The sequence below is a fragment of the Capsicum annuum genome, chromosome 4, assembly GCF_002878395.1.
Source record: "Capsicum annuum cultivar UCD-10X-F1 chromosome 4, UCD10Xv1.1, whole genome shotgun sequence".
NCBI classification, from domain to species: Eukaryota; Viridiplantae; Streptophyta; class Magnoliopsida; order Solanales; family Solanaceae; genus Capsicum; species Capsicum annuum.
The window spans coordinates 159,724,176-159,735,448 of NC_061114.1; positions in this window are offsets into that span (position 1 = coordinate 159,724,176).

Genomic DNA, 11,273 nt, shown 5'->3' on the forward strand with positions numbered 1-11,273 from the left:
ATTGTTACCTTACGATTTATTGGCTGCTTAGCTAAAACACCTTGGATTTTGACTCTTAGAAAATTTCTTGAGTTTCGGCTTCTGGATATTGTACGAGTTGGGGTACTCTCATATGATAGGGTACGACTCAGGTGATCTTGGTCATATGGTGACCAGTATAGGTTAGTTTGCTTTGGTCCAAGGTAATATTGAAACATACTAGTCATATGTTATGGAACGAATGGTAGGGTATCAATCGTATGCTACCCTAAGTTTAGTATAGGTGATTCTATTCTACCTAGGGTATGACTCTATGGTACTAGTCATATAGTAGGGTACAGATTGGCTTGGATGGTCATATGCTGGATAGTGTTGGGGTCCAGGGGAAGTCTAAGGGTACGAGTGGTGGGTACCACTCGTGTGGTAGGGTATGATTGGAATGGGGTGGTCATACCATCCTATGAGAATTTTAAGCAGTTTGAGTTGGGTTATTCTGGATGTTTACCCTCTTAACTTTTTAAGGAACCATGACTTATATCATAATTGGTAGATTATTTAACCTATTTTCAATCACTCGAACTCTCTTAAACACTCTCAAATTCTCTCTAAAGCTCTTGGGTTAAGGAAGGCTAAGGTTTCATTAATAGGATCAATTTGGGGCTTATAAGAGTGATTTGTCTCCATCATCTTCTTAATATAAGGCATGTTACTCCTCTCTCATTATTAGTTCCAACTAAAGGAATATTTTATGAATTATTTTTCATGGTACAAATGTTGTATGTTTTGGATTTTTAATTATATGTTGGGGGTTTTGGTTACAATGGTTTGTTATAGTTTTCCTATGTTTTTTACTTTTTGTTTTCATATTATTATAGTGGTTTGAACAATTGGTTGCATGGTATGGTTAATTGGTATTTATTTTGGGCTTTGGAGACATTATGCCCCTAACATGTTTGATAAAATGCCTATTAGAATGTTTTTGGTTAAATTAGTGGACTTTCATTCAACTATTGCATGGTATAAATTGGTAATGGAACCTTAAATGGTATAAATAGTTTAAATGGTTTGGAATGGTTAAATGGTAAGGTCTTGGTGGTTGTGGTTGGTCTTATTGAAATTTATGTAGGGTACAAAGAAATCCCTCAAGCAAGCATAATAATGAAACTACTAGTGGGGTACATGGGAATCCTCCAAGTTAACTTAATGATGTAATCTATGGGTACATGAGAATCACTTAATCTATAAAAGGATGGCTAAGGACATTTCATGCAAGATATAATCGGTATGATGATACCAATATATATAGCCTTAGTTAATAATAAGTGGAATGGTGGTATGGTTATGTGGTAATGGTTTTTATTGGGTAATAGTGGTGGGGTGTGATAGCTAATTGTGAAGGTGTGACTCTAATGGACGAATACTGGAAACTCATATTTGTTGACATAAGGATTGTTCATGGCTACCATATATAAAACTTACGGGGTACACGAGAATCTTCTAAGTACATTTGTACATATGTTTCATGGGGAACAAAGGGTACTCGGGAATACCCCACTCCTATGGTATCTCCGGTTTATGCAGCTACACATATCGGGGCTCGTTTTGGGGGTTAAACTGGACCCATATAGTCCATGATTAGTTCTTGTACATTTAAGCTACACATACCCAGGTTAATGGTTTTAAAGACATACTAAATCCGATTCCCTATCTCGTCATGGTTATTTATATGTATGTATGGTTGTGAATGCATATGATTGGTTTACTTGGTTTTAAAGATTGGCATTATTTTATACTTATCCTGAGTGCATGATATCATTCACCCGCTAACCTATCTTCGGGCGACTGTATCCCCACGTGATATAGGAACTGGCTATTTTACTCCTCCTTCTTAGTGAATGGATTTGGAATCAGCTCGGCTGGATTGAACTGGTAAGCTTCCATATTTTGAAAAGCTTCATTTTAAGTCATTGATGTTTTTACATACTTTGGTTATTTTGTAGACATTAGTTTTGGCTATGGTTGGGGCCATGTCCCAACTGGATATTATTTTACTTTCGGTTAGAGGCTTTGTGGAACTACTATGGGTTGGTATGATCGGTGTCAGCAGTGGTGTTAGCCTTAGTATTGGCATTGGTATTTAGGATGACGTCATTTGACTATATTTATGATTGTTCAATCCTATTATGTTTTGGATTATATATATTTATTTTAGAACTTATTTGGTATGGGATGTATGGATTGTCTTATGGTTTTGTTTTAGTTTTGCTTATTGGTTGGATAATGGATAGTTAGACTTATTTGGGTTGGTCATGTTCATGGACCTATCCTAGCATCTGGAATTTTAATAAATGTTGTCTCTTATACGTTCAAAATTTATCTGACTCGGGGTATAAATATTTAGAGGTTAGGTTGGGTAATGGGGGTGGTTGTCGATCCTGATTGGACTTGGTATGCCCATTACGATAAGGCCTCGATTCTGGTCATGTCAAGTTGGTATGAGAGTTTTAGGTTCATTGTCAATTGAGAGTTCACAAAGTCATATGGAGTAGAGTCTCTTTTAAGGTTGTGTAGTGTGCCACATTCATAAGAGAGAGGTACAAGGAATTTAGGAGATATTTCTCTTCTTTGTGTTATATTTTAAAGCTTGGAGTCCAAGTCCTGGAATCTTCTCTAATTTCATTTCTTCGCTTTTCAGATCATGACTCAATGATTTAAAGTACACAAAAACTTCTCTATCCAAACTAGGAACAATATTGATGGGACACGGTCTACTCAGGGGATCCATACTCAGTTTAGAGGTCCAGCCCCTAATATATTTTGAGTTCCAATGGTTCTTTCTAGTCCTCCTCAAGGGATCCATACTCAGTCTAGGGGTCCAGTCCCTGATATTTCTTAAGTTTCACTAGTTCCTTCTAGTCCTCCTTAGGCAGATATAATAAATACAGAGTTTTATCAGTTGATTCATGTGATTGCTCAATTGGTAACTTCTTAGGCAGAGTGTGGTGTATCTGGTAACACATATTATGAGGTTGAATCCTCCAATTTTTAGTGGTGTTGGGGTGGATGAGGATCTCAGGGTTTTCTAGATAAGATAGAAAAATTCTTCAGGGTCATGCAGGCTACAATTATGGAAGGAGTGAACTTTGTTGCCTATCAACTAAAGAATATAGCTTACTAATGGTACGAGAAATGGTATAGGACAAGAGGTGAGGTTAATGAGTCTTCTCTGTGGGAGACTTTCTCTAATGCATTTTTGGATCGCTTCATTCCTCAGGAGTTGAGGGAAGCAAAGGTGGAGGAATTTGTTAATTTGAAATAGGAGAAGATATCGATCAAGGAGTATGCCTTGAATTTTCATTAGTTATCTAGGTATACTCCAAAATTAGTGTCTGATATGGGGGCCCGAATGAGAAAGTTTGCTTCAGAACTGTCTCATGCATTGATCCTTGAAAGCAAAACTGCATTGTTGATCAAGGACATAGATATATCTAGGTTGGTTATTCATATGAAATAGGTGGAGGAGTAAAAGAGAAAATAGGCTGAGGTAGGGAAAAAGCAGGGTAACAAGTTTAGGTTCTCTAAGTAGGGTGGACAATAACAAAGTAGTTGAGATCCTGAGGTTATTTCAGATCTTTTTTTATTTCTACCCCAGTAGGTGACTTTATAGTTGCTAAAAGAGTCTATAGGGTGTGTGTGGTATCTATTGGTAGTAAGGAGACTTTAGTAGATTTGATTGAATTAGATATAGTGGATTTTAAAGTCATTCTAGGGATGGATAGGTTACACTCGTGCTACGCATCCTTAGATTGTTAGACCCGTAAGGTTGTCTTTAAGTTCCCTGGTGAACCTATTATTGAATGAGAGAGTGGTTCCCTAGATCCTAAGGAGAGGTTTATATCATATATCAGAGCTTAGAGGTTAATATCTAAAGGGTGTCTCTATCATTTGGTCCTGGTGAAAGACCCTAACTCGGAAGGTACTTCTTTGTATTTGGTCCCGATGGTGAATGAGTTTTTGAGGTCTTTCCAGATGATCTTCTTGGTGTTCCTCTAGATAGGGAGATTGAGTTTGGTATTGATTTGGTTTCGGACACTCGTCCAATATCTATTCCTCCTTACAGAATTGCTCCAGCTGAGTTGAGGGAACTCAAGCAGCAACTTAAGGATCTTTATTATAAGGGTTTCATCCATCCTGGTGTGTCCCCATGGGTGCATTGGTGTTATTCGTGCATAAGAAGGTTGGTTCCCTTTTGATGTATGATGACTATCGATAGTTGAATAAGGTGATGATGAAGAACAAGTATCCTTTTCTAAGGATAGATGAATTATTTGATCATCTGTAAGGTGTCAAATTTTTTTCAAAGATAGATCTTCGGTCTGGGTATCATAAACTTAAGATTAAGGAGGTGGATATCCCTAAAACAATATTCCGTACCAAGTATGGGTACTTTGAGTTCTTGGTTTTGTCATGTGGTTTGACGATGCCTCGATGGCATTCATGGATTTGATGAATATGGTATTTTGTTAGTTTCTGGATTTGTTTATCATTTTGTTCATTGATTACATTTTGGTGTACTCTAAGAGTAAGATGGATCATGATAATCACTATTGTATGGCATTGCAGACCTTAAAAGAGCAGCAGTTGTATGTCAAATTCTTGAAATGTGAATTTTGGTTGAACGCTGTCACTTTTATGGGTCATGTTATTTCTAAAGAGGGGATCATATGGATCCACAAAATATGGCAATGGTTAAGAAGTGGCCTAGACCCATGACTCCAACTGATATTCAAGCTTCTTGGGTTTGTCAATACTATAAGAGGTTTGTGAAGAGTTTTTCGATGATAGCTGCTCCATTGACTAAGTAGACTTGGAAGAAGGTAAAGTTCTCTTGATTGGATGCTTGTGAGGGTAGTTTTGAGAAGCTCAAGGATAATCTAACTTCAGCTCTGGTTTGACTTCGTCGAAAGACAATGAATGGTTTGTTATTTACTGTGATACATCTCGGGTGAGAGTTGGTTGTGCTCTGATGTAGCATGGTAAGGTGATTCCCTATGCATCTAGGCAGTTGAAGGTTCATGAGAGAAATTATCTAACTGATGATCTAAAATTATTAGTTGTGGTATTTGTATTACAGCACTATTTATATGAAGTACACGTGGACATCTTCTCAGATCATAAGAGTCTATAGTATGTGTTCACTCAAAAAGAGCTTAATCTCAGGTAGAAAAGAAGACATGAGCTTCTCAAGGATTATGATATAAGTCTTCACTACCATCTAGGTAAGGATAATATTATTGCTGATGCTCTTAGATAGTAGTCCATAGAGAGTTTAGCTTATCTGGATAAGGAGAGGCGGTATTTGGTGAAAGATATTCACCATTTGGCTAATCTTGGAGTTCACCTTTTTAAATTTGAGAGTGGTGCTATGTTGATACAAGAATTAGTTCGGTCGTCTCTTAGTGCATAGATCAAAGAGAAGCAAATGCTGGATCTTGCCTTAATGAAAATCAAGGGTGATGGAGGTGTGCAAAAGGTACTGGTATTTAAGATCAGTAGTAATGGTACCAAAGGAGGCTGTGTGTTCCTGATGTTGATGGTTTGCGAGTAAAGGTATTGGCTGGGGCACATAAATCAAGCTATGTTGTTCACTCCAGTTTAACAAAAATGTATCATGATCTCAAAGAGATGTATCAGTGGAGTGGTATGAAGAAGGATTAGGCTAATTTTATGGACTAATGTATGGTGTGTCAACAGGTGAAAGTTGAGCACATGAGGCCTGGAAGTTTGTATCAGGAGATTGAATTGCTGGAATAGAAATAGGAGGTGATCAATATGGATTTTGTTACCGATCTTCCTCGATCTCAGAACTAATTTGATTCAGTTTGGGTCATTGTGGATAGAATGACAAAGTCGGCTCACTTTCTGTCATTGAGGACTAACTTTTCGGATGAGGATTATGTGAGGTTGTATCATCATGAGATTGTGAAGCTGCATGAGGTACCTGTTTTGATCATCTCTAATTGTGGTAAGCAGTTTTTATCTCACTTTTGGCGATCGTATCAGAAAGGGTTGGGGACTAAGGTTAGTCTGAGTACTGCTTTTCACCCATAGAAGCATTGTCAAGTAGAAATAACTATCCAGACATTGGAGGATGTATTCTGTACAAGTGTGATTAATTATGGTGGTAATTGGATTGGGCATCTACCTCTTGTAGAGTTTGCTTACTACAATAGCTATCATTCTAGCATTAGGATAACCCCTTTTGAGGCATTGTATGGTAGGAGGTGTAGATCTTCTATTAGGTGGTTTGAGCTTGGTAAAATGGATATATTTGGCTCGAATTTGGTTTATCAGGTGATGAAGAAGGTAAAGGTGATTTGAGATAGGCTTAAGGCTGCCCAAAGTGACCAAAAGTCCTATCCGGATATAAGTCAAAGGGACTTGTAGTTAGAGGTTGAGGATAGGGTGCTCCTAAAGGTGTCTCTCATAAAGGGAGTAATGCAGTTTGGGAAAAAGGGAAAGCTTAATCCCCGGTATGTTAGTCCTTATATGTTTTTGAGGAGGGTTAGTAATGTGGCATATGAATTCTAGTTGCCTTTTAGTTTGGGCACCATTCATCCGATTTTCCATTTCTCTTTGTTGAGAAAGTGTATAGGTGATCCTTCATCGGTTGTTCCTTTGTAAGGATTGGGCATCTCAAATTTCATATCTTACGAAGTGATCCCGGTAAAATCTTGGATCGGCAAGTTCGTCGGTTGCAGACCAATGATATAGCTTCGATTAAGGTTCTATGGCAGAACCATAAGGTAGAAGAAGCTACTTGGAAAGCAAAAGAGGTCATGAAGCCCAAGTATCCGCATTTGTTTTTTGCCTTGGATATTCACACGGAAAGTAACCGTTCTTGATCACATCTTTGTTTTCTAACTTGGTTAAAGGAAGGTTGATTTCCTTGCATCTTTGTTTTCTAACTTGGTTAAAGGTTGGAATAGTTATGTTGGGGTATAATTCATGCATGTACTACCTTGTCTATCATTCGAGGATAAATGAACCTAGTGGGAGAGACTGAAATACCCTGGGTTTTGACCCTTAGAAAATTTACTAAGTTTTGGCTTCTAGACATCATAGGAGTTGGGATACTTCTCGTATGCTAGGGTATGGCTAGGGTAAGCTTGGTCGTTTAGTGACCAGTATGGGTTGGTTGGTTTCTGTCCTAGGTATGATTGGAACATACTAGTCGTATGTTATGGTACGAATGGTAGGGTATCAATCGTATATTTCCCTAAGTTTAATCTAGGTAATTCTATTCTTCCTAAGGTATGACAATATGGTACTAGTCGTATGGTAGGGTATGGTTTGGCTTAGATAGTCGTATGTTGGATAGTGTTGGGGTCCAGGGGGAGGCCTAGGGTATGAGTGGTGGCTACCACTCCTATGGTAGGGTACCACTGGTATAGGGTGGTCGTACCACCCTGTGGGAATTTAAAACAGTTTAAGTTGGGGATAATCTGGACATTTCCCCTCGTAGCCTCTTAAGGGCCCATGACTTATATCACTATTGTCTTCATTTAACCTATTTGTAATCACCCAAACTCTCTTAAACACTCTAAAATTCTCTCTAAGGCTCTTGGGTTAATGAAGGCTAGGGTTTCATCAATAGGATCAATTTGGGGCTTAGAAAGGTGATTTGTCTCCATTATCTTCTTAATCTAAGGCATTTTACTCCTCCCTCATTGTTAGTTCAAACTAAAGACATATTTTATGAATTGTTTTTCATGGCATAAATGTTTTATGGTTTTGGGTTTTCAATTATATGTTGGGTTTTTTTGTTATAATGGTTGGTTATGGTTTTCCCATGTCTTTTACTTATAGTTTTCGTATTATTATAGTGGTTTGAATAATTGGTTAGATGGTAATGGTTAATTGGTATTCGATCTCGGCTTTGGAAATAGTATGCCTGATCTTGGGTGTATTTATACGCCTAAGCACCATAACTTACCCATATTTTAGCTAAGTTTTGATAACAAAGTGTCTAGTTTCTTATATTTTTACTCTACTTTGATGTAATTGAGCTAACCTATGTGATTAGCATGATTTCAGGTGTTGATGAGGTAGATAGAGACATGATAGGACTACGGATTGCGGATGACAAATCACACAAGAGAAAAGTACCTTGTTGGACCAAATGTGGCGCCTAGAAACTCTGTCCAATACTAATTTGTCATTGATAATTAGTTTAGGGACTTAGAAAGCAATTATGAGAGAAGAGATTATTAAAAGACTTGATGCTGAATTTTTATTCATTATTCATTATTCTGTATTAATTTTTGAACAAGGAGAGTGGCGGCTTAGCTTGGGATAGAGAGAAAAATGTTTTTTCTTTTGTTTTCACTATTCACACACCAAGATCATCTTCTAGTTTTTGGTATGATGAATATTTCTATTTTGATTCCCGTTTTATTCATGAATAGCTAAGTTTATTAGTTAGGGTTGTGGAAGCCTTGTAGCATACAATCTATTACATTGGGTTTTGAATTCATTATGCATTGATTTGTTTACATCATACTCTCTTCATTTATCTTGAATTCTCGTGGTTGCAAACATAGAGGATCTTCCTTAAAACACAACTTGTTCGAGAGAAAGATTGTTGTTCAGAAAAGAGAGTAGTGAAAAGAAAATAAGATTTCCAACCCCTATTTCATATGTTAATGCCTTAATAGGATTAACTACTTAGAGATTTAGAATTGTTTTTGTAAACACTTTTGATTCAAGAGAACTAAAGTGAATTAGTCCTTGATGGTTGAAAAACACTAGGATTATGTTATTAAATACAATATGTTTCTCTGTAAGCATGATGCATAATGAATTCGTAAAGCCCATAGTTAGAAAATATTGAAAACTACAAGGTGGACATAACCCTAGCTTGCTATTTCTCTGAATTTGAATACTACTATCCATATTTCATCTTGTTAAACTGAACCATTAATTAGTAAACTGAATCAAATTCCCCTTTTTGTTTTACAGAAATGAATGATTAAAAGTCAACTAATCTGCATACAACTTAATTAGCACCATATTCCCTGTGGGATTCAACTCTAACCTAGTTGTGTTCTATATTTGACAGCGACCGCTTACGCTCTCATAAGAGAGGTGTAATTTGGTTGTATTAATGCCCCCAACATGTTTCATAAAATGCCAATGAGAATGTTTGTGGTTAAATTATTGGACTTTCATTGAACTATTGCATAGTATAACTTTATAATGGAACCCTAAATGGTTTAAATGGTTTTGAATGGTTAAATGGTAAGGACTTGGTGGTTATGGTTGGTCTAATTGAAAGCCTTGTGGGGTACAAGGAAATCCCTCAAGCAAGCATAATAATGAAACAACTTGTGAGGTGCAAGTGAATCCTCTAAGTTAACTTAATGATGTAATATATGGGTACATAGGAGTCCCTTAATCTTTAAAAGGATGGCTAAGGACATTTCTTTCAAGCTACAGTCGGTATGACGATACCACTACTTATAGCCATGGTTAATAACTAATGAAATAGATGTATGGTTGTGTGGTAATGGTTTTGATTGGGCAATAATGGTGGGGTGTGATAGCTAATCGTGAAGGTGTGAGTCCAATGGATGGACAATAGAAACTTATGTTTGCAGACATGAGGATTGGTCATGGCGACCGTATATGATACTTATAGGGTACACGGGAATCCCCTAAGTACACTTGTACATATGTATCATGGAGAGCGAAGGGTACTCAGAAATCCCCTACTCCTATGGTATCTCCAGTTCATGCGGATACACACATCGGGGCCCATTCAGGGGGTTACTCTAGATCCATATAGCCTGTGTGTACTTCTAGGATGGTTAAGCTACACATACCTAGGTTATGGTTTTAAACGCATGCTAAACCTGGTTCCCTTTCCCATCGTGGTTATATATGTGTATGTATGGTTGTGAATGCAAATGGTTGGCTTACTTGGTTTTAAATATTGGCATTATTTTATCCTTATCCTTAGTAGATACTAGCGTTCACCCGCTAACCTATCTTTGGGAAGCTGTATCCCCCCGCAATGTAGGAACCAAATATTTTACTACTCCTGCTTAGTGATCGAATTAAGGATCATCTTGGTTGGATTGAAGTGGTGAGCTTTCATATTCTGGAAGATCCCATTTCAAGTCATAGATGTTTTTACATACTTTGGTTAATTCATAGACATTGGTTTTGGCTATGGTTGGGGGCATGTCCCAATCGATATTGTTTTACTTTCGGTTAGAGGCTTTGTTGAACTACTATAGGTTGGTATGAACGGTGTCGGCAGTAGTGTCATCCTTAGTATTAGCATTGGCATTAGGGCTGATACCATTTGATTGTATTTATGAATGTTTCATCCTATTATGTTTTGTCTTATATATATATATATATATATATATATATATATATTTATAATTGAACTCATTTGGTATGGGGTGTATGGATTGGTTTATGGTTTTGTTTTGGTTTTGGTTATTGGTTGGATAATGGATGGTTGGACTTGTTTGGGTTGGTCACGGTCATGGACCTATCCCAGAGTCTAGAATTTCAATAAATTCTATCTTGTTATACTTTCAAAATTCATCCGACTCAGGGTATGCATATTTGCAGGTTGGGTTGGGTAACAGGGGTAGTCCCTAGTCCTGGTTGGACTTGGGATGCCCATTACGATAAGTCCCCTGTTTGTGTCATGTCATTAGTGGTGATCACTCGAGTAGATTTTTATCTTCAAGGCACTTGACTCTATTTTCTTTACGACTCCTCGCAATGAGCCGTACTCAGATATTATAACTCATGGCCTTCACTCGTAGCTACTGGAGCATCAATCTTCAGTGCTTCAGACACTGGTCACACTATGATTTCTGACTACAAGTTGTAGTCTAGCCCTACGAGTCATAGACTGTCCAGTACTTTACTTTGTAGGTGAAATTTCTTCCATTATTTAGTTCAAGCCACTTCCGACCTAGTTTCCCTGCAAAACAGATAAAACACCCATCATATCTGACAAAATATCCTAAGTCAATGCATAATTTCACCATTTTAAGCATCGAATATGCCGTGTTTCCATGGCACATCAATACACCAGCATATCATCAATAAACACAGTCACGTAGGAATCTAAATAAGACTTAAGCACTCTGCTCATCAAATCCATAAATACAGCTAGGGTGTTAGTCAACCCAAAAGTTATCAATAAGAACTCATAATGACCATAATGGTTCTTAAAGGTTGTTTTCGGTATAGCCTTAGCCCGAATC